General features: G+C 42.0%; 1 protein-coding gene across 5 annotated transcripts in view; it reads right to left on the bottom strand.

Annotated features, from left to right (window-relative positions):
* Positions 1 to 26,947, bottom strand: part of RASAL2 (RAS protein activator like 2) — a 280,500-nt gene that overhangs the window by 152,476 nt on the left and 101,077 nt on the right. The window lies entirely within an intron of this gene.

The raw sequence follows: 26,947 nt of genomic DNA, 5'->3' as shown, positions 1-26,947 counted from the left end.
GAAAAGACCATTATGAAACATAAAGGCATGGAGAGCAAAGCCCTGCTTCTGTGTTGGCCTTCCCTTCCTGCTATACCTCCTCTTTCCAAGTGTTAGTGGCTAAACTTCTAGTTACCCCTCACTTTAAGTCCTTTTCACTGCCTTCCTATCATGCCCCACATCACTTTCAAGGATCCAGTCCTCACTGTTACAGTTCTAATCTTCTTGACTTACCTATCCTCAAACTCCATTTCCACAGCTTCCCTTGACCTCATCCCTGTCAGCTCTGTCATTGTCTTTCCCAGCCCCCAGCCCATTTCACACTTATGGGCTTTATCATGTTGCCTCTCTCCAAAGACCCAGTTCTTTAACATGAGTTTTCCAGACCCACCCTGGGCTCATGCTACTTGTCCCTCCATCAGCATTTGACATACCAATCCCTTTTCTTTGCTGGCAATCCTTGACCTCTCCCCCCATTGTGTGTGCCTAATCCTGTTTGGTGAGATCTGCAAGCCCTCTGGCAGATACCATATACAGGGCCCATACCACCACTGGCATTGTTGTTGTTGTTGTTCAGTCGTTCAGTCGTATCCGACTCTTCGTGACCCCATGGACCATAGCACGCCAGGCCTTCCTGTCCTGCGCTCTCTCCCAGAGTGTGCTCAAGTTCATATTCATTGCATTGGTGTCTTTACAGCATCGGATTTTCTTTTCACCACCAGACACATCCACAGCTGAGTGTCCTTTCGGCTTTGGCCCAACCACTTCAGTCTTTCTGGCGCTACTTGGAAATACCCTCTGCTCTTCCCCAGTAGTATATTGGACACCTTCCGACCTGAGGGGCTCATCTTCTGGCATCATCTCTTTTAGCCTTGTGATACGTTCCATGGGGTTTTCTGGGCAGGAATACTGGAGTGGGTTGCCATTTCCTTCTCCAGTGGACCACATTTTGTCAGAACTCTCTGCCATGACCTGTCCGTCTTGGGTGGCCCTGCACGGCATAGCTTATGGCTTCACTGAGTTACGCAAGCCCCTTCGCCACAACAAGGCAGTGATCCATGAAGGTGCCACTGGCATTAAGTACATGTTATTGTGTTATTGCTAATTAGCACTAGCAATGTGCTAATTTTATTTACCAGGCCCAGAGGGATGCTCCTGCATGCACTATGTCTACCAATGTTGTTCTTCTTGCCTGAGAACAACATGGCCTACACCTGCAACAAGTGCAAGTTGATCACACTGCTGGAAGAAAAAGTAAGAAGACTGGAGTGGCGACTATCGACCCTCCAAGGAATAAGAGAACACGAAGAGTTCTTGGACAGAACGGTGGAAATGCAGCAGCAAAGCAAAGAACAGAAGCTAGAAGAGCAACAGCAAGCTGAGGCAGAAGAGGAAACTGCTGAGGTGAGGAAAAACAAAGTAGAGGATACCCCTTGGAAAGGGTGGCAGTTAGGAGGAGAAGAACTAGAAGACACTCAGCATCAGTGGAGGCAGAGGAACTAGGGAACCGTTTCCAGGTACTTGAGGATGAGACTGGAGGACAGCCTGCAGAGGAAGAATTACAGGGGAACCTGCATGAGAGCGAGCAAGAGGCTGAAGGTCAGTCAAGCGGAGGCGATGAAACCAAGGCCTACACAACAAGAAGAGTAATAGTAGTGGGAGACTCCTTGCTGCATGGGATCAAAACCCAAGTATGTCGCAAAGACCCGTGGACTCGCCAGGTATGCTGTCTCCCGGGAGGACGGATTAGAGACGTGACTGAAGGGTTGCCTGCACTCATAAAGCCCACTGACAGGTATCCCTTTCTTCTCATCCATGTGGGAACAAATGATACCGCCAGGTGGAGCTATGAAGAAATCACATCAGACTTTGAAGCTTTGGGAAGGAAACTCAAGAACTTTGGGGCCCAGATAGTTTTCTCATCTACCCTTCCAGTAGTTAGAAGAGGGATAGAAAGGGAAAGAAAAATACTCCAGGTGAATGACTGGCTACGAAGGTGGTGCCGACGAGAGAGATTTGGATTCTGGGACCACGGGCTATACTTCCTGGAAGATGGGCTGTTGGCAAGGGATGGGTTGCACCTCACAAAGGCTGGGAAGAATGTGTTTGGCCACAGCATGAAGAACTTCATCAGGAGGGCTTTAAACTGAATGCTATGGCGAAGGGAGATGTAAAGTTGGGGGTAACAATGGACGAAGGCTCATGCACCGCAACGGAGAGCACAGCTCTAATAACGCCCAATAACACGAACATCTTCTCGAACATGTAGGAAGAAAGCCAGACCATGAGGCACATGGTCTTCGATGTCTATATACTAATGCTCAGAGTATGGGAAACAAACAGAACGAACTTGAACTCTTAATACAGGGGGGAAATTATGACTTGATAGGTGTAACTGAGACTTGGTGGGATGACTCTCATGACTGGAATACAGCAATTGAAGGATATAACTTGCTCAAAAAGAACAGGAGGAACAGAAAGAGAGGTGGGGTTGCACTATATGTGAAAAATACATATCTCTGCACAGAACTACAGGAGGATGAGCTTGGTAGCCCCATCGAGGGCATCTGGGTTAAAATAAATGGAGCAAAGAATAAAATGAACATGGTGGTCGGAGTCTACTACCGATCACCCAATCAAGGAGAAGACGAGGATGAAACTTTTGAAAAGCAAATAGCCAATGTTTCAAGGAAGCATGATGTAGTAGTAATGGGGGACTTCAATTTCCCCAATATTTGTTGGGGGACAAATTCTGCAAAACATGGCCCCTCCAGGAAATTCCTGACTTGTGTGGCGGATAACTTCCTCCTACAGAAAGTAGAGGTAGAAACTAGAGGATCGGCTATCCTTGACTTGATCCTAACCAACAGAGATGACTTAGAGGGTAAAGTAGCAGTTACAGCAGCTCTGGAGGAAAGTGACCATGTTATACTTGAGTTCATGGTTCTAAAGGAAGCAAAAGCTGAGTGTAGCCAAACCCATACCCTGGAGTTTAGGAAAGCTGATTTTAATAAACTCAGAACAATGATAAGTAAGGTCCCATTGCAAATGACTCTAACGAGAAAAGGAGTCCAAGATGGGTGGGAGCTTTTAAAAAAGGAAATTCTCAAGGCACAATTACAAACAATTCCAATAAGAAAAAAAGGAGGAAGACAACAGAAGACGCCAATGTGGCTTCACAAAAAGCTAAGATTTGACCTGAAAACAAAAAAGGACACATATAGGAAGTGGAAAGAAGGCCAAGCAACAAAGGAAGAGTACAGGCAGGTAGCACAGAATTGCAGGGATGGTGTCAGGAAGGTTAAAGCTGAGAACGAGCTGAGGTTAGCGAGGGATGCTAAAAGCAACAAAAAAGCTTTCTTCAGATACGTGCATAGTAAAAGACAGAGGAAAGAAATGGTTGTTCAGCTATTAAATAAGGATGGCAAAATGATAACAGATGACAAATAAAAGGCAGAAGTGCTCAATTCCTACTTTGGCTCAGTCTTCTCCCAAAAAAGGGTCTATGACCCCCCCCCCCCGCCGGCAAAGGCGAAGTGCAGGTTGAAGGGGCAGGATTGCAGCTTGAGATCGATAGGCATATGGTCAAGGAACACCTAATTACTTTGAATGAGTTCAAATCTCCAGGGCCAGATGAACTGTGCCCTAGAGTAATAAAGGAACTGGCAGAAAAACTCTCAGAACCAATGTCTATTCTCTTTGAGTAATCATGGAGGATGGGTGAAGTGCCAGATGACTGGAGGAGGGTTTTTGAAACTATTCAAAAAATAGTTTTTTGAACTATTTTTAAAAAAATAGTTTTTGAAATAGTTCAAAACTATTCTGAAGATAGTTGTTCCTATCTTCAAAAAGGGTAAAAAGGAGGAACCTGGGAACTACAGACCAGTCAGTCTGACATCAATCCCTGGGAAAATTCTGGAGCAGATGATAAAGCAATCCATCTGTAAGCACCTTGAAAACAATGCAGTGATTACTCGAAGCCAACATGGATTTGTCAAGAACAAATCCTGCCAGACAAATCTGATCTCATTTTTTGATCAGGTCACCTCCCTTGTGGACTGTGGGAATGCTGTGGACATAATATACCTCGACTTCAGCAAAGCTTTTGACAAAGTGCCTCATGATATCCTGATGAGCAAACTAGCTCAAAGTGGGCTTGATGAAACAACGATCCGTTGGATCCATAGCTGGCTACCGAACTGGACTCAAAGAGTGCTTAGCAATGGGATCTTCTCAAAATGGGGAGAGGTAATGAGCGGGGTACAGCAGGGCTCAGTCCTGGGCCCAGTGCTCTTCAACATTTGTATTAATGACTTGGAGGAGGAGGTGCAGGGAATGCTGATTGAATTTGCAGATGACACAAAATTGGGTGGGATAGCTAATACTTTGGAAGACAGAAACAAAATTCAAAGTGATCTTAATAGACAGAAGCGCTGGACAGAAAACAACAGAATGATATTGGATAGGGATAAATGCCAAGTTCCTCACCTAGGAAAAAGAAACCAAATGCACAGTTACAAGATGGGGGAAACGTGGCTCAACCACACTACAAGCAAGAAGGATCTTGGAATTGTGGTAGATCACAAACTGAATATGAGCCAACAATGTGATGTGGCTGTAAAAATGGCAAATGCTTTTTTGGGCTGCATGAATAGAAGCATAGCACCGAGAAGTACTAGTCCCCCTCTACTCAGCACTGGTTAGGCCTCATCTGGAATACTGTGTCCAGTTCTGGGCACCGCACTTTAAGAAGGATTCAGACAAACTGGAGAGGGTTCAGAGGAGGGCAACAAAGATGATCAGGGGACTGGAAAGAAAGCCCTATGAAGAGAGACTGAAAGAACTGGGCATGTTTAGCCTTGAGAAGAGAAGACTGAGGGGAGATAGGATAGCACTCTTCAAGTACTTGAAAGGCTGTCACAGAGGAAGGTCAGGATCTCTTCTCTATCATCCCAGAGTGCAGGACACGGAATAATGAGCTCAAATGACAGGAAGCCAGATTCCGGCTGAACATCAGGAAAAACTTCCTGACTATTAGAGCAATAGTAATTCAATAGTAATTCAAGGTAATTACTTGAATTACTTGAATAGTAATTCAAGGTAAGCTGGAGGTGGACAAACATGAGATGGCAAGACTGAACATCGACATCTTGGGAATCAGTGAACTAAAATGGACAGGCATGGGCGAATTTAATTCAGGTGACCATCATCTCTACTACTGTGGGCAAGAATCCCTTAGAAGAAATGGAGTGGCACTCATAGTCAACAAAAGGGTGGGAAAAGCAGTACTGGGGTACAATCTCAAAAACTATAGAATGATCTCAGTACGAATCCAAGGCAAACCATTCAACATCACAGTAATTCAAGTCTATGCCCCAACCACTGATGCCAAAGAAGCTGAGGTTGATCGGTTCTATGAAGACCTACAACACCTTCTAGAACTAACACCAAAAAAAATGTCCTTTTCATCATAGGGGATTGGAATGCCAAAGTAGGAAGTCAAGAAATCACCGGGATAACAGGCAGGCATGGCCTTGGTGTACAAAATGAAGCAGGACAAAAGCTAACAGAGTTTTGCCAAGAGAACATGCTGATCATAGCAAACACTCTTTTCCAACAGCACAAGAGGCGACTCTACACATGGACATCACCAGATGGTCAATATCGAAATCAGATTGATTATGTCCTTTGCAGCCAAAGATGGAGAAGCTCTATACAGTCAGTCAAAACAAGACCTGGAGCTGACTGTGGCTCAGATCATGAGCTTCTTCTTGCAAAATTTTGGCTTAAATTGAAGAACGTAGGGAAAACCACTAAACCATTCAGGTATGACCTCAATCATATCCCTTATGAATATACAGTGGAGGTGAGGAATAGATTTCAGGGATTAGACCTGATAGACAGAGTGCCTGAGGAACTATGGACGGAGGTCCGTAACATGGTTCAGGAGGCAGCAACTCAATCCAGCCCAAAGAAAAAGAAATGCAAGAAAGCCAAGTGGCTGTCTGAGGAGGCTTTACAAGTAGCTGACGAAAGAAGGGAAGCGAAAAGCAAGGGAGAAAGGGGAAGATATATCCAACTGAATGCAGAGTTCCAGAGAATAGCAAGGAGAGACAAGAAGGCCTTCTTAAATGAACAATGCAAAGAAATCGAGGAAAACAACAGAATGGGAAAGAATAGAGATCTCTTCAAGAAAATCGGAGATCTCAAGGGAACGTTTTGTGCAAAGACGGGCATGAAAAAGGACAAAGAAGGCAGGGACATAACAGAAGCAGATGAGATTAAGAAGAGGTGGAAAGAATACACAGAAGAACTATACAGGAAAGATCTGAATGTCCCTGATAGCCATGATAGTGCGGTCACTGAACTTGAGCCGGACATCCTCAAGAGTGAAGTCAAGTGGGCCTTAGGAAGCATTAGTAACAACAAAGCTAGTGGAGATGACAGTATTCCAGCTGAGCTATTTAAAATCCTAAAAGATGATGCTGTCAGAGTGCTGCACTCAATATGCCAACAAATTTGGAACACTCAACAGTGGCCGCAAGACTGGAAAAGGTCAGTTTACATTCCAACTCCAAAGAAGGACAACGCCAAAGAGTGTTCAAACTACCACAAAATTGCGCTCATTTCACATGCCAGCAAGGTGATGCTCAAAATCCTACCAGCTAGGCTTCAGCAGTATGTGAACCGAGAACTACCGGAAGTACAAGCTGGGTTTCGAAGAGGCAGAGGAACTAGAGATCAAATCGCCAACGTTCGCTGCATCATGGAGAAAGCAAGAGAATTCCAGAAAAACGTCTATTTCTGCTTCATTGACTACGCTAAAGCCTTTGATTGTATGCGTCACAACAAACTGTGGCAAATTCTTAAAGTGATGGGAATACCAGACCACCTTACCTGTCTCCTGAGAAACCTGTACGAGGGTCAAGAAGCAACAGTAAGAACCAGACATGGAACAACCGAGTGGTTCAAAATTGGGAAAGGAGTATGACAAGGCTGCATATTGTCACCCTGCTTATTTAACTTATATGCAGAGTACATCATGAGAAACGCCGGGTTGGATGAATCACAGGTCGGAATTAAGATTGCTGGGACAATTATCAACAACCTCCGATACGCAGATGATACCACCCTAATGGCAGAAAGCGAAGAGGATCTCAAGAGCCTGTTGTTGAGGGTGAAAGAGGAGAGTGCAAAAGCTGGTTTGAAACTCAACATTAAAAAAACGAAGATCATGGCATCTGGCCCCATCACTTCCTGTCGTATAGAAGGGGAAGAAATGGAAGCTGTGACAGATTTTACTTTCTTGGGCTCCAAGATCACCGCAGACGGTGACTGTAGCCATGAAATTAAAAGATGCTTGCTCCTTGGGAGGAAAGCTATGGCAAACCTAGACAGCATAGTAAGAAGCAGAGACATCACCTTGCCGACAAAGGTCCGTCTAATCAAAGCTATGGTTTTCCCAGTAGTCATATATGGCTGTGAGAGCTGGACTATAAGGAAGGCTGAGCGCCGAAGAACCGATGCTCTCGAACTGTGGTGCTGGAGAAGACTCTTATGAGTTCCCTGGACTGCTAGGAGGTCCAATCAGTCAATCTTAAAGGAAATCAACCCTGACTGCTCATTGGAAGGACAGATACTGAAGCTGAAGCTCAAATATTTTGGCCACCTAATGCAAAGAGAAAACTCTCTGGAAAAGACCCTGATGCTGGGAAAGACTGAAGGCAAAAGGAGAAGGTGACGGCAGAGGATGAGATGGCTAGATAGCATCACGGATGCAATGAATATGAACTTGAGCACGCTCCGGGAGAGAGTGCAGGACAGGAAGGCCTGGCGTGCTATGGTCCATGGGGTCACGAAGAGTCGGACACGACTGAACAACAACAACATTAGAGCAATACGACAATGGAACCAATTCCCTAGGGAGGTGGTGGGCTCTCCCACACTGGAGGCATTCAAGACGAGGCTGGACAGCCATCTGTCAGGGATGCTCTGACTTGTATTCCTGCATTGAGCAGGGGGTTGGACTCGATGGTCTTGTAGGCCCCTTCCAACCCTACTATTCTATGATTCTATGATTAATTCTCATTCCTCGTGATTATTTGCTTAACTTTTTGTTTGTTTGCTTGGCTTATGGTATTTTTGCCGTTCATCATTGGCTCATTCCTGTATCTAATGTAATTTCCTACTTCCTTTCTTTTCTACGTTTTATGACACAGGAACTGGGTTATTCCTTGGATATGTAGAGAGGTTTTACATATACTTCTCCCAAAGTGACTTTAAAAAACAAAAACAAACAAATTAGGCAGCAAATCTGTATACAAATTTTTAAAATGTTTATGCTATGGATTGTTATTCATTAAATGTCCTTAAATAGTGGCAATATATTAATATTTTGTTGTTTGGGACAATGACATTAGTAGGTTACTCCAATAGCCTTGGAAACATAACAACAATAATGACAAGCCCTACTTCCCCACACCCCTGCCAAAGACCCTTAGAGGAGGGCTAAAGCTTGTTCTGTTGTTGTACTTCTGAGACACTCGTAATACTCAGTCACAAGCAGGAGTTTTGACTTTCACACTGTAGTTAGTAGAAGTTTCTCTCTTTTCCAAAGAATGTACAAGTTTCCTGGATAACCTTTTGATCTATACTGGAATTATGATCCTGTCAATCTTTAAGAGACAATCTGCTTTAAGAGACAATCAAATAAATACAGCATATTAGGCTGCCTGTATGTGAATCTGCTTTAGTCAGCTGCAGCTATGAAGGATTTTAGGACTATACACACACACACACACACACACACACACAATTATATGACATTTAAAAAAAATCAGTGGGGGCTTGCTTTTTCTCTTTCTTTTAAATAATTTTCTCACAAAGAGAAAGAGTTGACTTAATAGTTATTAGGTTATATGGTTTTTATCTATTAAGATTTTATAATATTATTTTGCATATAAAATGCATGCAGTTTATTGTACTGGGTATTTTGTTGTATTTTGATATTTATTTTTACAGATAAGAATTTTTCCTTTAAAAAAGATAAAGGTATAGCTAAACATGTTGGTAATAAAGACCATGATATGCAGCTGTATTCTTTATGTGTCATACAGAAGCATTTCTCCTAGATCCTGTCTGACACAATTAAAATGAAACATTCAAAATCTGATCTGCAAGTATCCCCACAGGATTAAGGATCACGCAACTACTTTCCCTATAGTTTGAGCAATAGCTTCAGTTGCTAGATCTCTTCAACCTCCCCTGTTAAATTAAGAGCAGATTTATGATTTTAGAGTAGTGATAAATCTGCTCTTAATTTAACAGGCGAGGCTGAAGAGATCCAGAGACTGAAGCTACTGCTCAAGCTATAGGGAAAGTAGTTGTGTGATCTTTAATCCTGTGGGGATACTTGCATTCTAGATCATCTAATTCAATGTATCTGAATCCACATGGCTCTCTCTATTTTGGAGTCTGTGACTTGAATTAAACAAATATGTAAAGATCAAGGCCTTTTCTCTCCACTAGATGGCAACATAACCTCTCCCCTTCCCTTACAGAGAGATGCTGGCCTTACCTTTCTCTGAATATTTCAACCATGCTGATATGAAATGGGTATATTTACAACTTTTTCAACTCATAAATAGTGATGGGTGAATCAGCCTATATGAAATGTCTTTGTGAGAAATGAAGGGTGTCCAAAAAGCATGTAGTGCTGGCTCTTTTTCTTTTTATAGCAGATCTACTTCCATACAACTACTTCTGCCATGCTATTCCCATATCAGGTCTAGTGGAAGTTCTTTAGGTTTGACATGGTTTGTTTTTGTGTAAGTTTTTTTTAAAATAGAACAGCAGAGATTTTCATCTCATTTAGTTTAAGCTTACCTCAATTTAACCAAAGTTTCATTTCCAAAATATGTTTCCCTTAGTCTTGGCTTTTGAAATGAAGAAAGCTCAAAGCTTAACTTTCCTCTAAATCTATTAATGGATAGTATATCCATATACTAGGGCTGCGGTGGCTTAGTGGTTAAGACGCTGAACTGCAGACTGGAAGGTCGGCACAGCAGTTCGAGACCCGAGTGCTGTGTGATGGAGTGAGCTCCCGTCTTCAGTCCCAGCTTCTGCCAACCTAGCAGTTCGAAAGCAAGAAATTGCAAGTAAATAGGTACTGCCTCGGCGGGAAAGGTAACAGCGTTCCGTGCACCTCGGTGTTCAGTCATGCCAGCCACACGACCACGGAAGCGTCTTCGGACAGCACTGGCTCTTCGGCTTAGAAACGGGGATGAGCACCGCACCCTAGAGTCAGACACGACTGGTTGGGGACACCTTTACCTTTACCTTTTTATATCCATATATTCTGGATGAGGTATCACTCCCAATATATTCAGAAAGAGTGACGAGTGATCAAGACGATCGACAATTTTCAAAAGCGAATTGGAAGGAAAAGCTGTATCCTGTATTTGAATTCTAAAGATTGGTATAACAACCCACCAAGTGAGTTGCGAGCACTAGACTGTTCTATAATGGAATATTACAAGAGGTACCATTAAAAAGGCTTCAGAGTTATACATTGCTTTAAAGCACAGAGCTAGAGCTAAAGAATGAGACCAAAATATTAAGTACAGTTGCACGCTAACATATTAACTGCAGCTTTATTTACCAATGAAACTCCTGTAGATGAATGCGCCCCTACCACTGCCAGTTTTACACCCCCAGTGACAGGTTCATGGTTCAGTATCAGATACAACAAATAAATGCCTGTGAAAAAATCCAATAGGTTACTAGTGGGGAACATAATAGCAGGGGTGAATGGGCTGCGTACGCTAGCACACAGCCTATTTGTGATAAACCAGGATTCTCCAGAATCCTGGTTTATTGTTCTGTGCAAATGCAGCCTCTCTCCTGATCATCCCATGCAAAATCCTCCTTCTATAAGGAAGTACCATTAAACTTGACACTGCAGATGTCATCCAGAACAGAAAGCTTATTTACCAAATGGAGCATCCTCTTACTTCAAGACACAGTGGGTTAGTCATTTGCAGGATGAAGGAAGACTCCAAGGCAGATAGGGAATACATAAAAACATGAGATGCAAAAAAAGAACAATCTAATCAGGTAATTCACAAGCTCTTTTATGGCTCAATTAAATCAAATTTAAATCGAAACCATTTATGTGATCATCAGTTTGCTCAGAATCTGAGATAAATGTAGAACAAGTGTGGGGGATCTGTAGTCCTCCAGATGTTGTTGGACTCCAACTCCCATCAGCCCCACCCAGCATGGCTAATGGTCAGAAACAATGGGATTTATAGCCCAACATCAGAAGGGGCCACATGTTTGCTCCCCTGATATAATTAGTGCATCCTGTTAAATCTTCAGTTGCTTTGGTAATGTATGATTTGGATTTTAATCTCAACACTGAATTCGGAACTTTCAAACTGTGACGAGAACATGATTTATATGCATATAAATATCTATTAGGTCGAACTCAAACTAGGACATATGAAGACATAAAATCCATGACAAATAACCAGTTGCCTCTATGATTTGGGTTTTTACAAATTCAAACATGTATTAGAAAAACATTAAATTATGGGATGGCTACCAGTTAAGAAACCAAACCACATTTGAGGAAGTTGGAGTTTCAAAGAATACAAGGCATTTAGTTTCTAGAATGCATCTGAGATCAGCAGAGATTTCCACTGAAAAGTAAAACGTTAAGAACGACATGAATTAGCTGGGGGGCAAGATCTTGGAGGATGCATTAATTCTGCCATCTGGAACTATAAAGAGACTACATAGCAATAGTTTTCTGCTACAGTAATTTTAGAGAACTGCTTTAAGTTAATGACCAGCTGATATATCACATCAAAAATTACAGAAGATAATGGGTACAATATAATCTCTGCTGGAAGTGGTAGAAAGGCTGGGAGCTTTTTTTATATGTGATGGACTTCTTTAATAGCTGAGAAATTCTGGAATAAAAGCCATAAGATGATTGAAAGGATTTAGGTTAAAGCAATTATTAGATTCATTAATATTCTGTTAACTTTTCATATAATTATCCTGAAGTTACTTTCTACATGGAAATGAAGAAAACCTACATAAAATATTGGAGGGTACAAATATTGGATCTCTCTTTCTAAAACAGCTGAATGGTAAAATAAAATGTACAAATAACCATCATTTTTGTATCCCCCTCACTCTCCAAAGAGCTCAGTGCAGGGCATGTAGCCCCCTTTTTTAAATTCTCACAACTACCCTGTGAAGTTGATTAACAGCAGATTAGTGACCAGCCCAAGGTCACACAGTGAGCATTGTGAATGAGCAAGGATTTGAACCCAGGTCCTCCTTCCAAAGTCCAACACTCTAGCCACTACACCACACTGGCTCTCAATATTGATAGATTATATCAGGGTGAAATAAGATTTAACAACTTTAGTCAAAACTAGATTTCATTTTGTACAGTATTGGCAAAATAAGCCACATGAATCTATAACAAAAATGATCCATGAATTTAATTACTGTAACAAATTTATGGCTATAAATACAATTTTAACATATTGTGTACACATGTGTGTTTAATATTATGTTTGAATGTCAGACTGTTGAACGACTGCCTGGGGAGAGGGTGGGACCCTCATACATTTGCCCACTCAACTAAAACCTTTCTTAGGGAACAATCCTATGCATGTTTAGACAGAAAAAAGTCCTACAACTCCCAGCATTCCCCAGCCAGCATTGCTGGTTGGGAGATGCTTAGAGTTGTAGGACTTTCTTTCTGTTTCTGTTTAAACATGCATAGGATTGCACCCTTAATTGCCATGTTCCCATGCACATTCCTCCCTTTGGTTGACATTTCGAATTAGTTCCAATTGATTATTCAGGTTGAGAAGTTTATTATTTGCTCCTGTTTTTTAAAGCACAAAGCTAAGGAAAGAGGGGTGGTTATTTTAAGTACCAAGGGTTGAACCTCTCCTGCTCTGGAGCTTCAAATATGCAACAACAATCTAAAGCTATTGAAGACAAGGGAATAGCTTGGAGCTTTGAGGAAGGCCAGGAACCTCGATTGTGTGAAACAACACACCTAGCTGTGAGTCTCCTCAGACCCCTATTTTCTAAGCAATATGCAAAGGCTGTTCGATTTCAGAGTCTCCCACCCCTGGACCAGGTCATGACTGCTGGAAATACATTTGTTTATATAAATATGAAAGTAGAATGCTGTGATGATTCTGTAACAGCTACATACCTGAATCTGAGCTGTATTACAGAGATAACTATTTTACTCAAAGAGTCCCAGAACCTTGGCATAACTCTGCCTTCCAGGTTGGGGAAGGCTGTCAAACTTTTAAAACCACATCTGACAGATGTTGTTTCATGCCACTTTTATAGCCAAGATTTTGAAAAGATAGAAAAATTCAGTTACCAGCTTGGCAAGGCATTCTTGCTTTATCCAAAATTGCACTAATTCACTGCTGAAACTCTTAATGGCAGTTCAAATCTGGGCAATTAGAATACTGCTGAGTCCTGTAAGCTTCTTACCATACGCACAGCCAACTACTAAACTCACTGAGTAACTGATCTCCATTTCTCATCAAGCTCCCTCAGAGTTTCTGTTCTTGTAAAAATTCACAGGCAGGTAGAAACAAAATACAGAAGACAGAAGTGCCCGAGTCCAAGGACATAATCAAAAGTACACTTCTCAGCAAAACAAGAACTTGCTGGTGTAAACACAAAATACTGATTTACCTTACAGGGTTGTTGTAAAGATTACTGAGAATATGCTTTGAAACTCAGCATATTAACACTATGTATAACTACTACTACATAGAGTGCATATATGCATTCCTAGCCCAACAAGATATGGCAATGGCCATTAGCCTACATGGCCTTTTAAAAAGGATTAGACAAATGTATGATTGAAAGGCCTATCAATGGCAAGTTGTCATTACAGCTAAATGCAGCCTCCATGTAGTAAGACAGAATACCAGATGCAGGAGACAAGCAGTGGATGGAAGTTCCGTTGTGGGCTTCCCAGAGGCATCCTGGCTGCGGTTAGAAACAGGATGCGTCTAAATAGATCTCCAGTGGGTTTGGTCAAGCAAGTGTTCTTTAGCACCATTTTGCCACCCAAATGTGCACACAAGAGTTTTGGCATACAATGCCTAGATCTAGACATACCCTCAAAACAGATTGCCATGCAGCTTCCCACAAATGATTTTACCACGTCACCAGTGATGACCATAGCTTTTAATCCAGTGAGTGCCCCGATACAAAGCAAGAAACAGGCAGAAATGACCCTTCTGACCTTGTGCTGGACTTTGGAAGCATTCAGAAACAGGAGAGGTCTTACTGCATCCAAGTGTCTCCAAAGCTCAGTGTGACAGCAGGGATGAGTCCCTGCTTTTCTTCTAAACCTGCAATTCAGAAGACAGGCGGTGACACACCCCTGCAGTCATGCAGGGCTTCTTGCTGCTTTCAAGTGCTTCCAAAGATCAATGCAATAGCTGAAACAAGACCCGCTCCCATCCTCTGAGTCAGAGGAGGAGCAGGGTCAGTGGTGATCATAAATATTGACTGGCTACCAAGCCTAGTCAAAATTTGTGAACTCCTGTGGAGATGTAAATTATTTCATGACCTTCAAATAATCTGCAATTATCCAAGATCCTCAAAATGTCTTTTCCTGGAGTGCCAAATGGAGCACACACACGCATACGCGCACACACCTTGGGCCAATTCACACTGAGGCGGAATTAAGTTACCATGTACAGTGTTGATTTCCTGAAAATTAAGAAGCACAATTTCCATGCAGTGTTATACCCTTCTGGTGTGTTATAGGACATGGTAACTCATTGGTAACCTTACCTACTCAGGGCCTTTTCTAAGGAATACACAAATACTGAAGAGAAAAAAGTCACCTCAAATAGATGAATCCAGCTCAGAAATGACCACATGAATTAGCCCTTACTTAGCTATCATTCTGCAAAGATGTTGCTCTTCTCTCATCTGTTAAATGCCCTCCTCTGTTAACTTGTGAAATACGTATTACAGAATAGATTCTCAAAGCAGGGATGATTATTAAACTCACAAAAAGCTTAAAAGATTATGTGGCCCAATTTCTCAGAAGCCAAGCTCAAAGGAGCTCACTGAGCATCACTTCTGGCTAGGGAAGAAGCTTTCATCCGGGGCTTAAAGGACAGGTGTAATATGCCTCCCTTGGGGGGAAAGTTCAGGGCAGCTGTTTTCTCCACACACCTTTTCTTTTTAGTTGTGGAGCTTCTCTCCTTACCTAATCCAATTTCTCTGGCCTTCTGTTTGGGCTGGAATACAAGTCCAGCTTCTAAATTTTTATAATAGAATGTTAATTTTGCTCTCTTCACATTTGGTTTGTTAAGTTGATGTATCTCCCTTAAATTCTCAAAGGAGAGTAACTGTATTACAGATACTTACTAGAGGTCATGATTGTTAACTAAGATCCAGTCATTGTCCAAATCTCAGTTAAGACATTGCATATTTGGAAAATACTTTTTGACTGGCATGTTAATTACTCATTCTACTAGATTTTCTATATTGTATCCATGTATCAAGTTAGATAAACAGGAAGTCACTTATTTGGAACTTATAACTTTAGCTTCACATACGAATGCTTTTACAGAATGTTATAACCTCTGCTTCCTTAGAAGGCCATTATAAGGAATTACCATTGGAACAGTGTCCTTATGTGTTTGGTAAAACTGTCACTGAGGATATTGTCCATTATGTTACCTCTTTATAGTTAAGAGTGTCTTCTATAAAAAAGATCCACATGAAAAAATATTTGACAGGAAGAATTTTGTTACACCTAGTGAATTTGTATGTTTGTGTTGTTTGGTAATGGAAAACATGTTACCTTGTGCATCTCCGTATTTATGCTAGTGGCCAAGAAAATGAGAGCTAAATTTGTGGCTTAACTCTAGATGTTCCTTCTTTTTTTGTTATGGCTTATAGCTAAACAATAAAATCACTACTATACACTACTTCGATTTCCCTCTTTTAGCCACACAAAAGTCTCATTGCAGTGGTCTTGCTCTGCACATTAGCATCCTCACCCACAACCAATAGACTTGGAAGGAGACAGATAAGATTGACCCGTGGATTTGTTACTCAGTTGGGATGATAAAGAACAGAAGAAAGCATACAGTTATTTGTGTAACAAAGTTCCAGTTGGGCGTATAAAATTAAAGATAGGAACCGAACACTGCTTATGGAATTTCATCCCTAGGAACTCCCACTGGGTTTAGTCTCCCTTCACGTTTAGGAAGTTTCTTAAGAAGTTTCAGATCCAACAGAGCAAAAAGAAAGAGTAGGAGATAAATAGTATCTACACAAATATTTATACAAGACTGGACAGAGTACTGGACCTCAACTAGGAAGACTTGGGTTCAAATTCCTGCTCAGCTGTAAAACTCGCCGTGTGACCTGGGACTATCTCTTAGCCTAACCTACCCCAGAGAGGACTGATGGGATATAAAGTGTGAACAATAAAAATCCATAGGTTTAGATGGTGATCATCTATATCAAGCCCTACTTCAACCTCTTGGGTCAATTATTTACTAGAGAAAATAATTCTTAGGCTGTGCAAGCTCTCAGTAATACAGGATAGTATAACCACCTCTTCCTTTCTGCCACAAGACCAGAAGGGCCCAGGCAGTCATCACATTCAACCCTTAACCCAAGGTGGGATTTTTTTTCACACAGCAGCATCCCATACAACAACTGTATATCTCAACCTCACTTGGTTGTTGTGAGGATAAATGGGATGGATGGGGAGAACATGAATGCTACCCTGAGCTCCCTAGTCAAGAGACTAATAATAAATAAATAAATAAATAAATAAAGCCACAGAGATCACAGAGCAGAAAACAGAAATGGGCAAGATACACCACATGAAGGTGTTTGTGACACTGCTCCAAATGATTTCAGCAAGTAAAGGCCGCTTCTATTCCTATGTGGAAGGATCTTCTATAGGAGAAAAAAGTGTAAATTGCCTTGTGGGAAAGACAAACACGCTCCTATTTTGCATGTGACTTCACCTGTTTGGGTGCTCCAACACAAAGATATCTGGCCTATTTGCAAATCATTAGAATCCAACAGACCCACACTCACATGGTCTGTTAAGCCACCAAAGACAATAAGCAAGTCTCCTCATCCCCTACCTCTCCCTCTTAGATTATGAGAGTTAAGCATCTGATGAAAGCTCCTACCAAACCACCTTCCCTTTCTATTTATACTTAAGCTAAAAAAATATGCCGTCAGTATTCACCAATTAGGGGTCTTACACCAAAGAACTTTATATTTTGGACATCTCCTCTATGCCTAACTATCCTGTCCCCGTCCCCCCCCCCCACACACATACACACGCGTTGCTCAGTGCAGACACAATGCTGCCAGTCTGTTCACTATGGTTAAGAGATCAAGAGCGAGCTGCATATATCCTCCCTCTAATCACTTCAGAGCACCTTCCCACCTCCTTTTCCTTCACTGTGTTAACCACTGTTTCACATTACATGTGCATTGATGTAACCCCAGTTAACACCAACCAGGTTCCCTCACAGCCATGGTTTGACTTTAAAATGGTTTCAGTCTTCTGGCTTAGCATCCTTGCCCATTAATGCAAAACCTGTCAATGGTGGGAAGAAAAGACAAGGGGCAAAATCACTCAGGGGAAATGAGAGGAATGAATTGCATGAACCAATTCCTTAGAAATCAGTAGTATTGCATCTACTCCAGGCCTCGATGTATATCATATTTTAAGACGATCCAACCTAATCAAAGTATACTTCCGATAAAACATCAAAACCTCCATCTTCCTATTAGGTAGGGTGCCTTAAGACTACACACATGCACACACACACTTAGTATATCTGCATGTACTGGAGTTAATGTGACTCGACTGATGAATGTACATAAACATTGGGAACTGTGCACTTTCATATGAAAACATGAAGACTGTGCACAAATTGACAGCATTAACAGGGGATTTTGTACATTGCTCAGTTGATACAGATAATTACCAATGAACATCAGGTAATGTAAACTGAGAAACCAAAGGAGGGAAGGAACCAATATAATGTTGTAAAGATTTGTTTGATTTTTATTGTATTGTATAGTTGCTTCTATAATATTATACTGTATAATTCTTTTAACAGTACTATTTTATATAAAATGTTCATTGTTCTTATTTGCAGTGCCTTTCAAGAAGTGAACTTGGATATGCGGTGGACCAATAAAACCATTTTTGTGTACAATCTCATTTTGTGAGATTTTATCTCCCTCCAGGCGGATAATGTGAATGACTGAACATAGACATTTTGTGCATTATCTGGGTAATGTACATTGCCTCCACGTTTATTTCATACACAGCACAGGCAACATGTATAGTCTCCAAGTGGAGAATACATACATTGACAGGCAAATGTGTCCACTATGCAAATGACATTGTCCTGGTTGATTACATGAGCTGCATTCTGAGCAACATGAAAACCTCACTAGCAGTGAAATTAGATATACTAGATTAGATCTAAGCTCATGTTTATATTTTAAAACTTAACATACAATGGGTGATTTTGGAAATTCAACTTAAGTCTTTTTGACTGAGGAAATAGAATCATAGAATAGTAGGGTTGGAACGGGCCTACAAGGTCACATTTGAAGTCACATTTTGAAACAATCAGATCCTTACTAGAAAATATTCAACTGGAAAAAAAAGATAAGAACTAAATACATTTCAAATAAGAAAATTCAAATGGGTAATCTGTCTATAAATTTCCTAAATAGTTTTTTTTTTTTTTTTAAGGATTTCTAGGAGGCATGTATTTCAGGGGCAGGAGTCCTCCTAAGGCAGTGTACACAAAAAAATCATATAATAAAATTCATATAATAAAAAAACTGATGTGGTAATAAAAACAGCAAATGTTCCAAGAAACAAGAAACACTAGCATAAGACAGAACCTACAACACAGTTGTAGCTACAATCCAGTCTAATAAAACATAATCATGGGAAGGTCAGAGTAAACAAGTAAGTATTCAGGGCCTTCTTAAAACTCTGCAATGATGGGGCCTGGTGGATCCCTTATGGCAACTTATTCCAGAGGTGTGGGGCTACTGTAGAAAAGGCCCTCTCTTGTGTAGTCGACCACCTAACTGCCCTCACAGGTGGTCAAGTGAGAAGGACCTCTGTTGTAGATCTTAAAGTACAGGCAGGCTGATACAGGTGAAGACGGTCCTTCAAGTAATTTGGTCCCAAATGGTTTAAGACTTTAAAGGTCAAAACCAGCACTTTAAATTGGGCTCAGAAACACACTGGTAACCAGTATAGCTGGCACAGTATAGGCATTATATGATCTGATTGCCTCGCCCCCATCAGCACTTGTGCGGCTGCATTCTGCACCAGGTGAAGTGTCTGGACTGCCTTCAAAGGCAGCCCCATGTACAGTGCATTACAGTAGTACAGCCTGGATGTCACTAGTACATGGATAACTGAGACATGGTCCATCCTCTTCAGCTGCCATACCAGCCTAAGCTGATAAAACACACTCCAGGACACTGCAGCAAAACCTTGGCTTTCCCAGTTAGTGCAGAGTCCAGGGGGACTTTTAGGGGGAGTGCAATCCCATCTAAGACCAAAGTAGTTGGTTTCCAACCCACAGTACCTCCATCTTGTCTAGATTAAGTCTCAGCTTGTTCACCCTCATCCACCCAAAAACAGCCTCCAGACACTGGTTCAAGAGTTCCACAGCTTCCCTGGGATACATAGATGGAAACGAGAGGTAAAGCTGAGTACCATCCGCACACTTATGACACTTCAGCCTAAACCCCTGGATGACTTCCCCAGCGGTTTCATGTAGATACTAAAAAACATGGGGAAAAGATGGAACCTTATGACACCCCAAAGGCTAATAGCAATGGGGTGGAGCAGAATTCCCCCAGCACTACCTTCTGAGAATGCTCCTTCAGGAAGGACTGGAACCATATTAACACTGTGCCTCCTAAGCCTAACCCAGATAAATGATAGAACTGAAAGCCCCTGCAAGGTCCAGAAGAAACAACAGCATTGCACTCCCCACACCCATTCCCCAGCTAAGTCATCAACTAGAGTGACCAAGGCTGTTTCAGTCCCATAACCAGATCTCAAACCTAATTGGAATAGATCTAAAGAATCAGCATCATCTAACACACTTGGAGTTGTGAGGCTACCACCTTCCCCAGCACCTTGTCCAAGAGTGGCAAATTTGACACAGGGCAGTAGTTATCTGAAATAGCTTCGGCATGAATATTAAAGTCCCCCAAGACCACAAGCCTTGGGCTCCTCAATACTACATTAGAGACCACCTCAGTCAGCTCAGGCAGGGAGACTGTTAGGCAGTGGGCTGGGCTGTAGACCAACCGAATCCCAGTCCTGTCTCAAGTCTCCAATACCAGATACAGACATTCAGAAATGCCTGACTGTTGGATGGGACATCTGACCAGGAAGATGCAATTCCTATAGACTAAGGCTACCCCCCCCCACCGCCCTGCCCCTCTAGTTGAGCTTGGTGCTGCACAAGACACCCTGGTGGACACATTTGGGAAGACTGACTCCTCCCCATTCATCCAGCCAGATTTCAGTGACACAGGTCAGCATGTTCTTCAGAGATGATACAAGTTTTTCCACTAGCCAACTTGGCATTCATCAACATCACTTTCAGGCCAGAAGGGGCTACAGGCAAGCCACCAAAATTACTGAAGTTGTGGGGTGGACCAGAAGGAGCTAGAGCACACAGATGCCTCAGTCATCTTCCCCTCAACTGATGTCATTGCCTTCCACTGCTTTAATATCCTCTGCCCTGCACTACATCTATAGCAGCCCCAAAGTCCTCCACTGCTAGACACATTACAAACCTCATTACAAACCCACCAGAAACGCAAACCCATCCAACTGAGCTAATACCAGTACTGACCAGCAGTTTCACACCAACTAAATATTACAGAATGGGGGGAGGAGGAAGAAGAGAAGCTCCCTTGTACCAGAAGCTCCCTTTCAAAAGAGTCTGGCCCTTGCCTTTGGTCTTTCCCAAAGGGATAATGCCTTTTGGTGGTGAGATGCTGGAAGCAGCACACCACCAGGGGCAGCCTGCAGATAAGCCCCGCCTCCTGGGAGTTTGCCATTTTGTTCTTCTGTCTCTTATTACAAAGACAAAGCAGAAGTGTGCGTGCGCACACACATACACACACGCATACTCCACAGGAACGCTTCAATGAATTTAGTTCCCACAGCAACCATAATTTAATAATGCAAATATTAATCTCATAATGCATTAAGATATATTTACTTAATGCAGGCACAAAAACATCTTTATTATGGCTCTTGCACTTCTTGGCTAGTACAAGTAAATTCAGAGCTGTTCATATTTGCTGTGATTTGGATCAGCTGAACTGGGATCACCAAAGAAGTCTCTGAAAACTCATTTCATAGAACTGCATGGCAAGAAAACATCTGTTCTTCTTGTGGCCAATTTAAGGAAAATATTTCAGAACAGCTGTTCCCCAAAACCCTACAAATAATAAGAACTGTTGAAGTGAATGAGGCTGAGTAAGAACAAAGAAAACTGCACTTGCTTTTATTATTAATGTTAGTGTCTAAATACCACCACAGTGCTGGTTTACCCAACTGGTTCCGTTCATGGCATTTGGACCAGTAACATACTGGGATCGCATTACTGAAATCACTTTGGTCTTTTGGCCTCCCACACTTCCCAGTGTATGACAAACTTCAGAGTTCCTCTTTCCACACAGGGCCAGGTATCTCCTCCATTCATCATAGATACATCCCGATAGACTCGGTTACCTCTGTTGGCCCTTGAAGCCCAGATAGAACCACTAAGAGGCACAGAGTGCCATTTTTCTGTCACCCTGCTTCACTGTGTTTTGCCCAGACTCTCCACAGTCTGGCCACCTAGGTTCTCGCCTTGCCAAGTCAGAGACCCACTGCAACCTTTTTTAAACAGACATATCTTTCCCACTGAGACCCAAGGAATTTCTACGAGTCCCAACATTCAGCTTCAGGAACGGGTTACTCAGTCCCAAGGAAAGGTACCTGTCACAGCTCTATCCTACTTTCAGGAGGACCTTCATCTACAAAGTGTAGCCTCCTAGTCTATACCCTACTATATGTTGTGTGAGTGTACTGCAATTCAGTCTAATTTAAACCATATTTTGTTTGGAGCCCAGGCATTCCCCTAGAGAACTAATGGGGGAGGGGTGCAGCCCAGCCTTGTGATTCAGGTTCCCATCGTGCTCCTTTATTATTCAAGCCACTTGATCCCAGGACAAGCTCTCAGGAGCTTGCCCTAACAACAAGGCATCTTTCTGGCTTTAAGTGCCCAGCCTTTTTCTGGCTGATCACAGATCGTAACAAGACAGGAGTGGTGAGTGTTCAAAGCACTGGAAACTGGAGTGTGTGTGTGTGTGTATTAGTTGTAGGTAACCCTGTCCTATCATCCTCTTTTGATATTGCAACTGTGCACCAGGACTAGCCTGACTGTACCATCTGCTATTGGGGCAAGACTCTGTGAAATCCTTTCTCCTCCCCATTCTTGCAAGCTTACTCCAAACCTTTATTTTCCTCTCCCAATAGTGTTAGGGCTCCCTATTTATCTAGTCTCCCTTTCTCACCATCTCTGTACCTAGAAGCCCAGTCCAGATCAGCCTGAATGTTATATACATGTCATAGCCCAGAGATGGAGAGAAAGCAGACCTCCAGATGTTTTGGACTTCAACTCCGAGAAGTCCCTGGCAGCATGGCAAACGGTCAGGAATGTTGAAGTCCAAAATATCTGAAGATCTACTTTCTGCCCACCCCTGTCCTAGTCCATGTACCACAGCCCTTGGTTTAGGCGTCAAGAGAGCTCTTAAGCTAATCTCCCCAATATTCGCTCTTGATTGTACCTAGTGATTTTCTCGTAATGTTTTCTGCCAACATTGTGGGATTTTTGTAACAAATGCTCTACCAGGTAATTGCTCCAATTAATGAGTGTACATTTAAAATTCTTGTGTGCTTAATAAATTTCTCCATTTTGAAGAAACCAATGTTTGTTTATCATTAGGTCCCTGTCTTGCCAGAAGCCCTATTGCCAAAATTAAAAGGTCCCGTAATGAATGTGTATCTTGAGAACATGCACAAGCTTGTACTCATGTCTAGAGGAGCACATTTTTCCCCAGCATGCCAATGCACTGGATTTAAAAGGGATTAGGGGTGAGATGACACAACTCACTTTTTCAGAGCATGGAAGTTTTCCTTTAAATTTGGGAGATGATCCCATGTTCTCCTGCTAAGTTATAAGCAGGTTCAGAGAGGCAGAAACTCTCCTTTGAGAGGAAGACCATCTCAGTGGGCCTTGCACACCAAGCCAGGAGTTTGTGTGTGTAATGATCATTTCTTTTGCTTCTCCTAGACAATCTAGCTCCAGACAAATTGTTTTCCAGATTAAGTAAACAGAGGTGCAAATTCATAGTTTTCTCCTGAATTCTTCTCATTTGATGACAAATGTCAACATGGGGGAAGGGAGCACACACGAGAGTCTTGAGTCTTTAAAGAGATGAGCAAAAGCAATTCAAGTTATCTTCAACTAAATATATAATTAACTTAAAAGAAAGACTGAAGCAGCAACATGAAGCTATTTGGGAATGCAGATTCCAGAGGGGGCCACGATCTCTACCTCTGGGTCCTAGTAAAAATACATAGGAGGTGACTGTCACTTGTTTTCAGTTTTGAGGTACAAAAAAAAGTCTTTGGACATAATTACCAAGAAGTCAATGTCTACAAACATCTGGTTTAAACTACAATCAACATGCATTGATTTCTAACTTAAACAGCTTGAGTTCACACCTGTCATTTTTCAGCTTGCAGCCTTTCGACATATTGCACTGCAAATAGACTGTAACGCCCCCTCAAGTCATAAAATTGGCCCAACTTGGCTAACATCACACTGTGGCTGGAGTCAGATAATGCTTGAAAACCATATCGATATAGACAGAATAACACAATTTACCTTTTCCCCCAGAAGCAAAGAATTCTAAATATAATTCTAACAAAGGGAATGCTAATGTGGGTTGATTTGGTGCAATTTCTCAATGCACCTCTTAGTATTTTAAGTATCAATAATTGCCAGTTATTTCACTGCTGTTTTTTCCAGTGAAAGCGTTAAGTGCTTTTTCCTATTATTAATACTAGAACCCATGCCTGCCCTCCCTCCCAGCCCATCATTATCTAGTACTAAAATGGATTTGGGAAAGCAGTTGAGTCTGCCATGGCAAAACATCCTAAACCAGCTGGACGCTAGAAGGACTCACTGAAACATAATTTTAAAAAGTACTTCATCCTTTGCAATTCTCAACATGGTGCATACACAGCCACACTTACCCTTAAGCTACAGTGAAGTGTTAAAATTAGTTTTAAATCGTTTTAACAAATGTTCACATTTACTTCTCTAACTAAAGTAAGTAAAGCCCATAACGGAGAAACAAACAGGGATGCTTTGACCTGGATTCCTGCACTGAGCAGGGGATTGGACTTGATGGTCTTATAGGCCCCTTCCAAACTTACTATTGTATGATTCTATGAATTGGACTCCAGCACAGGGATGGATAAATTTGCAAAAACTGAGCAGAGAAAATTGCTCCAGTTACCATCAGATGGAAAAATACCAGTTTACACAACAACATTTTACATCTTTCTGAGTTAAAAATGCAGTCCTGGGTGCACAGTAGGTTCAAAACATTTAGGTCTCTCTAAACAGCTTAAAGTTCATACTGATGTCATTGCCTCTTTTGACTATGGATGCACAAAATCAATAATAATGTAACTGTACAATGATATCAGGAATTGATTCCGAAAATTCTACAGTGGCAATATATATAGGTGGTGACAAGCTGACAGCACTGCTGCCAGATTGCTATAAAAATAGTATGTTGGCTTTATAAAAATCTCTAAATAGAACTCCAGGAACGCAAGATTGCCACAGCAACACTCAGCACAGCTAAGGTCAAACCAGACAGCAGACACTGATTAAATGGCCTAGCTGACTTTAACATCAGCTGAAGTATGTGCGATTTTGTTTTTCCTTTGTCCCGAGGAAGCAGGAGGAGGACAACATTCTCCAGGAAATGCCATCATCACATTACTGATAGAGACAGTTGCCTTGTTGCAGCCAAGAACAATCAGTAGATGATACAACCTCATTTGGCTTCCAATTTCCTGTTATCCTGGCAGAATTAAAGGACCAATGCTATTGAAGGCAAGTAGAAAACATTACCTGGAACTTAAAATAGAGCAAAGTAAAACAACAACAACGAAGTGCCTACATTCTGGAACTTTTTCCATCTTTTATCGACCTTCTTAAAAGAGCTAAAAAAAGAGAAAAAAGTGTAAAGTTCCAAAGAGCAGACAGACAAGAAAACCCTGCTTGTCTCTTTCTCCATTTCTATTGACATGACTACTTTAGCTTCATACAGGAGCTTGAGGTTTTAGCATTTGTTTACTGAAACAAGCTCTTTCCTGATTCGAAGCACTCACAAATAACTTCAAAATGTTGTTTCCCTTTAGGAACTAGGGGACTGATGTGAAAACTAGCAGCAGTCAGTACCTCCCTTATTAATTAATTAAATTTCTTAATCGCCCATCTGGCCGGTCACCCAGCCACTCTGGGCAATGTACAATAATACAACAGTTCAAAACAATATAATTCCATATTAAAACATCGATTTCTAAAAATACCCTAACCCACCCCAAATGCCTGCCTGAACAACCACGTTTTTAATGCGTGACGGAAGCTCATTAAAGAGGGGGCATGGCCGAGTTCCCTAGGGAGGGAGTCCCACAGAGTTTAGTTCAAATTGCCTTTAAACTATGCACATTCTATCTCCACTTTGGCTCAGCCCTCATTGAGGAAGTAAATCTGTGTCTGGACTGAACCATTTCAGACTGCAGGTAGGACTAACAAGATAGAATGCTCCTGTATCATGTGGGGGGAAACTCACCAGGAATGTCTCTTGCACAACTATCACTCATATCTACAGCTAGGTGTATTGCCCCTGCATAGAATCACAGAATCATAGAATAGGAGGGTTGGAAAGGGCCTACAAGACCATTGAGTCCAACTCCCTGCTCAATGCAGGAATCCAAGTCAGAGCATCCCTGACAGATGGCTGTCCAGCCTCGTCTTGAACGCCACCAGTGTGGGAGATACCACCACCTCCCTAGGTAATTGGTTCCATTGTCGTATTGCTCTAACAGTCAGGACATTTCTCCTGATGTTCAGCCGGATTCTGGCTTCCTGTCACTTGAGTCCATTATTCTGTGTCCTGCACTCTGGGATGATTGAGAAGAGATCCTGGCCTTCCTCTCTGTGACAACCTTTCAAGTACTTGAAGAGTGCTATCCTATCTCCCCTCAGTCTTCTCCTCTCAAGGCTAAACATGCCCAGTTCTTTCAGTCTCTCCTCATAGGGCTTTGTTTCCAGTCCCCTGATCATCTTTGTTGCCCTCCTCTGAACCCTCTCCAGCTTGTCTGCATCCTTCTTAAAGTGTGGTGCCCAGAACTGGACACAATACTCCAGATGAGGCCTAACCAGTGCTGAGTAGAGGGGAACTAGTACTTCCCGGGATTTGGAAGCTATGCTTCTATTAATGCAGCCCAAAATAGCATTTGCCTTTTTTGTAGCCACATCACATTGTTGGCTCATATTCAGCTTGTGATCGACAGCTTGTGATCGACAACTGCAGTCGGCTTCGAACTCATAATTTAGAGGTGCCGAGATAGCGATAAATCAGATTCAGGTTTACTTATAAGGAGATACTTTATTGAGTACAATCAGCACACAGGCATACCCAATGGTTGGATCAGACAGCTTCTCTGAACCCAGAGCCATGGGGTAAAATGGGTTTTATACCA

Source organism: Heloderma suspectum, chromosome 4, assembly GCF_057233095.1.
Source record: "Heloderma suspectum isolate Gila_16-S chromosome 4, 16-S_ref, whole genome shotgun sequence".
NCBI lineage: Eukaryota > Metazoa > Chordata > Lepidosauria > Squamata > Helodermatidae > Heloderma > Heloderma suspectum.
Note: the sequence above shows the minus strand (reverse complement) of the source record. Positions and strands in the feature narration are given on the sequence as shown.